This window comes from Callospermophilus lateralis, chromosome X (genome assembly GCF_048772815.1).
Source record: "Callospermophilus lateralis isolate mCalLat2 chromosome X, mCalLat2.hap1, whole genome shotgun sequence".
NCBI classification, from domain to species: domain Eukaryota; kingdom Metazoa; phylum Chordata; class Mammalia; order Rodentia; family Sciuridae; genus Callospermophilus; species Callospermophilus lateralis.
This window is the reverse complement of record NC_135325.1, coordinates 40,808,978-40,814,574: the sequence shown is the minus strand read 5'-3', so window position 1 is coordinate 40,814,574 and position 5,597 is coordinate 40,808,978. Positions and strand designations below refer to the sequence as shown.

Sequence of the window (5,597 nt, the reverse complement as noted above, 5' to 3'; positions counted from 1 at the left end):
ACCAATCACCCCTACCCAACTTGTTCCCGCCATTGAATGTGCTAATCAATGTTAAGAGTTGTTGTTTGACTTTCCCAGGGTGTGGAATGATTTGCTGTGTGATGTTGTGACACATAGAGTATCCCCCAAAACCTATAAAATCTCACTGAACAAAGGACAGGGGCTCACTCCCTGGGACCACTGCATCGGGAACGGTTTTGAGTCCAGGCCCGAGCTTGCAATAAAGACTCTTGTGTGATTGCATCGGATTCAGCTCCTGGAGGTCTATTGGGGTCCCATGAATCTGGCATTACATAGCCAAGGCCACAGAGCTTCCTTACCAAATTCAACTGGGATTCTTTTTCTTGGTTGTCCATTCTGATAATGTTAGTATCTAGATCTCATTTCATTTGCATCAGAGAAGCCCAAATCAGAGGGTCAGACATCAGATGAGCAGTCCCACTGACTATGGCCTGACCATCAATAATGTGTGAGGTATCCAGGAAACCCTTGACATCAAGCAGATAAGACAGTCTTGAGGATTTTATATTCTGGGCCAACAACTGCCCACCGGCAACTGAGGGCAATACAGGGATCTTGTGTACATCCAGATGTGTTTAGGGATCAACACACATTGCATGGTGCCCAGGTTTGCACCTTCTTCTGCCCAGGGATTCAGAGTTGATCCCAGGGACCCAAGAATCTAAATTTCCAAATTCTACACTTTGGAGTTTAAAATGCTAGGACCTTCAAAGGGAACTGAGTCTTTTGTATGATTTTTTTTTTACTTACTCCTCCAAGCCACTAGACCAGTCTATATTATAGTCCTAGTCACTCTCAGACTCTCTCAGGTTGCAGCTGCTGATCAGGTCCATTCCCAGGTTCTCCAGGAAGGGAGCAAAGCAGGAGGTGGCATGCTCTTCCACTGTTGAGAGCCCAAACCCTTCATGCTACTAATCTCTTTCAACTTCAGGTAGAAGTAGCCACACTTGACTGACCAGTGCACCTGAAAGCAGAATATCAAAAAAGAAGCCTCTATCAGATCTACATATATCTCCTGAGCAATGGCTTCTAGCTTGTTAGTATCCAGATTAGCTGATGAAATTTCCTCCATTTTAATTTGTAAACTACTGTGGAGAGGGCACTCATTTTACTCAGGGCACCACTTAGGACTCTGTAGGCTGTGCCTAGGCCTGGGGCCTTTTAAGGCCCCATACTGGGGTGGAGGCTGTGGAGATGGTGGCAGTTGAAGCAATGGTGGCAGAAGCTACCATGTAAGTGACAACTGCTCTGGAACCCCATTTCTTTCCATTTGTTTTGGCATTTCTCCGGTTCTGAGCCTTGGGCAGCTCCTGGCCCTAGACTCCCCACCGAACAGCCGCAGCATCTCAGCCAGCTACCTGGGCCTCCTCCACTTCATTTCATTAAAAAAAATATTTGGGGATCCTGTATATCTATTATTATTATTATTTTTGTGGTGCTGGGGATTGAACCCAGGGCTTTGTCCACGTGACACAAGCACTCTACCAACTGAGCTAAATCCCCAGCCCCTCCATTCCATTTTATTTTGCATTTTGAGACAGAATCTCACTAAGTTGCCCAGTGTGGCCTTGAATTTGTGATTCTCCTGCCTCATTATCCAGAGTAGCTGGGATTACAAGCATGCACCAACCACCAGCTTTTCTTCTAGTTTTGATAGACTTCAGTTCCCAGAAGGAGGGAATTCCCGGATGTTGACACACATAGCTACTGTTATGGTTTGAATCTGGAATGTTCCCCCTAAACTCATGTGTTGGAAGCATGATCCCTAATCCAACTCCTCTACCCATACACATATTTCTCATATTTTTAGAGGATTTGGGGATAATTAGGGCTCAAACTTCATGAGTGAATTAATGGATAATTGATATCCGGATGGACAACTGGGAGATGGGACTGAGTTGAAGGAAGTAGGTCACTGGGCACATGCCCTGTAAGAGTTTATCTTCTCTCTGCACCCCCTCCCCCACCCCCGCTGTCCTGCCTGCAGTGAGCTGAACGGCTTTCAGCTTTTCTTTGCCACATCTTTCTTTTTTTTCTTTTCTTTTTAGAGAGAGAACTATATATATATATATATATATATATATATATATATATATATATATATATAAAATTCTCTCAGCTTATATATTTTAGTTTTCGGTGGATATAACATCTCTATTTTACTTGTATGTGGTGCTGAGGATCAAACCCAGAGCCCTGTGCATGCCAGGCGAGCGTGCTACCGCTTGAACCACATCCCCAGTTCCTTTGCCACATCTTTCTGCTGTGATATTGTGCCTTCCTTTAGGCCCAGACTAATGGAGTCAGCTGACCATGGTCTATATCCTCTGAATCTGTAATTCAAAAAAGATCTTTCTTCTCTAGTTTGTTCTTGTCAGGTATTTTGTCACAGTGATGAAATACTAACACAGCTACATTGGCACAAAGACTTTGTGGTAAGGAAAAACTAAAATTTGTTTCTATGTTTTTCTGTCCTTCCCTGCCTTCAGTATAGACTTAATTCCCTTGAAATCAGAGACCAGTTAGGTCCTGACCTCCAAATCAGTTACCAAAATGTCAGGCAATTTGACATCAGTCACATCATTGAGGTGGTATCTCTCAAAAGAGCGGTAATTCCTTTCCTAGATGTGGATCTCCAGATTTATAATTCTGCCATCTTCATTTAATTTCCCAATAATCAGGGTTAGCGCACGGAAACTTGTCAACATGCTAAAGGTGATATATCAGCCCTTACTCTAATTTTTTTACTAGTTAGAGTATCAAATGAAGGCTTCATTGGGTTGTCTAATGGTTTTCTGATTTTCATAGTCCATTGAAGAAGGAATATTAAAATTGTTGCATAATATTAATGATTGTTCATGTTTTGATTGTTTGTGAAAAGTATCTTTAACAAAGCTAGATACGGTTTGAAGAAAAAGTGGTTTTCATAAGTGACAAATACATGCGAAGGGTGTTAAAGTACAAGTAACTCAGAAACACTCAGAAAGAAGAGGGAGCAAATATAGCAGAGGTTTGCCCTTCATGGATTTAATATTTATGATTTTGATTATTTGCAAGTGATCCTAAATATCTGTAACAAGTAATAATTGGTTATTTTCCTAAAGAAATATAATCACCTGCATGAAAGGTTGGTGTATAACAAACCTCAAGTAAATAAGCTTGCACATGGCTCATCTCTTACATCTCAACTTTGCTTGTTATCTAATATATTATGTTCCAGGCACTTAGATATTACTTCACTTCAAATCTACGTTGTAGATCTCCATTTTACCAGATAATGAGACTGAGTTTTAGCAAATTTTGATGTGATTACAAAGTTAAGAAGGGCATGGGTAGTGACTCAAGTCCAAGAAGTCTTCATTTCAGAGCCCATGCTTTCAATCATCCCATATTGTTCTGTCTCTATTTGTTTTTATACATTGACTCTTGTGAATTGTTAAGAAAATATTGGTTTTCTGGTTCAAAATGGCATCAATGGAAAAATAAAGTTTTGTTGGAAACTGAAAAGATACTTAATCAATAGTAACCACAGGGTTTCTACATCAGAAGCACTTAGGAATGACACTTGTTTCTGGAGGAAAAATAGATTTGTCTTGGAGATATGTTCATATAGCAAATGCATTATTTTAAGATTCTATAATTGTGTAAGACTGGTTTGAAGTTGATTTTGCATAAAAGCACAGTTTGGAATTTAGATTATATGTTCATCTGGGATGTTTGACAGAGTTGGTTGACATCAGTGGCACTGGGGTGGTTAAAACAGCCTCATCTGGGCTGGGGATATGGCTCAGTGGTTAGCCCCTGGGTTCAATCCCCAATACCCCCCCCACCAAAAAAAAAAAAAAAAAAACCCTCACCATAACTGAGCATAATGGCACATGCCGGTAACCTCAGCAGCTCAGCCTGCTGCACTCCTAAATTCTTCTAGTGGTTTGGGCTGATGCAACCTCAGTTATCTTGAATTGCCATCTCCTTCTGTGGTGATGATTGCTTCCTTTAAGACAGAAGTTGAAAACATACATTTTGTTCACCAGATTTTATGTCTACAACCTATGCCAGTAGTTCTTAATTGTGGATGTACATTAGATTCATCCAGGAGTCCCATTTCTGGGCCCCATGACAAGAAATTCTGATTTAATTTGTCTGAAATACAACATGATCATTGAAAATATTTTTTAAATTCCTCAAATGAGCCAGATGCAGTGTAATCTCAGAGCTATCTTGAGTTTGAGCCCAAGACTGCTGTCTTACAAAAAAAAATTTAAATGGTTTTATTATGTCATCAGTGTGGAAAACCATGATGTTAGTCTTTCTTCAGGAAAGACTAATTAGAGAGACCAAATTACAATTTAACATTAGCTGCTCCTTCTGACTGAGGGTTTTATTTGCATTATCTCCTAAGAACTTGATATTATCATGATTTTACATATGAAGGGTCAGAATTTCAGAGATATGACATAACTTGCCTCATTGCACAGCTACTGACAGTTAAGATTCAACTCCCAGAAGAGCTGGGCAATATACAGTCTTAAGTATTGTGATTTTGATTCTCACACTTGAAACAGCTAAGTTGTTTCTCAAGTCTGTGGAGGAACATAGAACAGAGAAATGATATTTCCTGAGCAGGAGAAATCACCTTGTGCTGTTAGGTGGTCAACTAATCTGTTTCGGACATCCTCTTTTCTTTTTTTTTTTTTTAAAAGAGAGAGAGAGAATTTTTTAATATTTATTTTTTAGCTTCCGGCGGACACAACATCTTTGTTTGTATGTGGTGCTGAGGATCGAACCTGGGCCGCACACATGCCAGGCGAGCACGCTATCGCTTGAGCCACATCCCCAGCCCTTCAGACATCCTCTTAAGTATGTTGTATATCTAATCTAATTTAATCCTCAGATTTTCAAGGAGATGAAATAATCCCTTTCTACAGATATGAGAAATTTATTTAAGTTAATTGTTTCCAAATTGTTTGTTTCTAAAGCAAAAACAAAACAAAAAAAACCCAAAACTGGTAGAGCTGAGATTTGTAAAGGTGAAAGAAGACTCAGGCTATAGACAAGTAATCTAAACAAGGAAAAATGGAGAATATAAAGCACAAGGAGAAAGAAAGAGATAATCTGATTGTCAGATGGGAATAAGATCTAGTGTTGCCAACTCTTCTAATTTCTTAAAATCAGAAATATGAATTTTTATGTTGAATCTCAACATAAGAATTGAAAGTCCTTTTTTCTTAAATTAGACACTGCATCAGCCAAGCACAACATAGTTTCATTCCCTCATTTTTTTTTCTTTTTTTTTTTTTGTCATTTTAGATTGAAATGAGTTTTCTTTGATACATAACATCCCAAATCTACACATTAGCGCTGGGACACAGCTCAGTGGTAGAGTTCCAGCCTTGCATGCAAAAGGCCCTGGGTTCAATCCCCAGCACCACACACACAAATACAAATACCAAATCTACACATTAATAGGGTACCATGTGATGTTTACACACACACACACACACACACACACACACACACACACACTGTGTAATGTTTATATCAGGTTAAACACACCTATCTTCTCTAATATTCCT

At 39.4% G+C, this 5,597-nt stretch overlaps 1 pseudogene; it reads right to left on the bottom strand.

Annotated features, from left to right (window-relative positions):
* Positions 1-816: 816 nt before the first annotated feature.
* Positions 817-1,093, bottom strand: LOC143638516 (ataxin-7-like protein 3B; annotated as a pseudogene).
* Between the last annotated feature and the right edge of the window lie 4,504 nt (positions 1,094-5,597).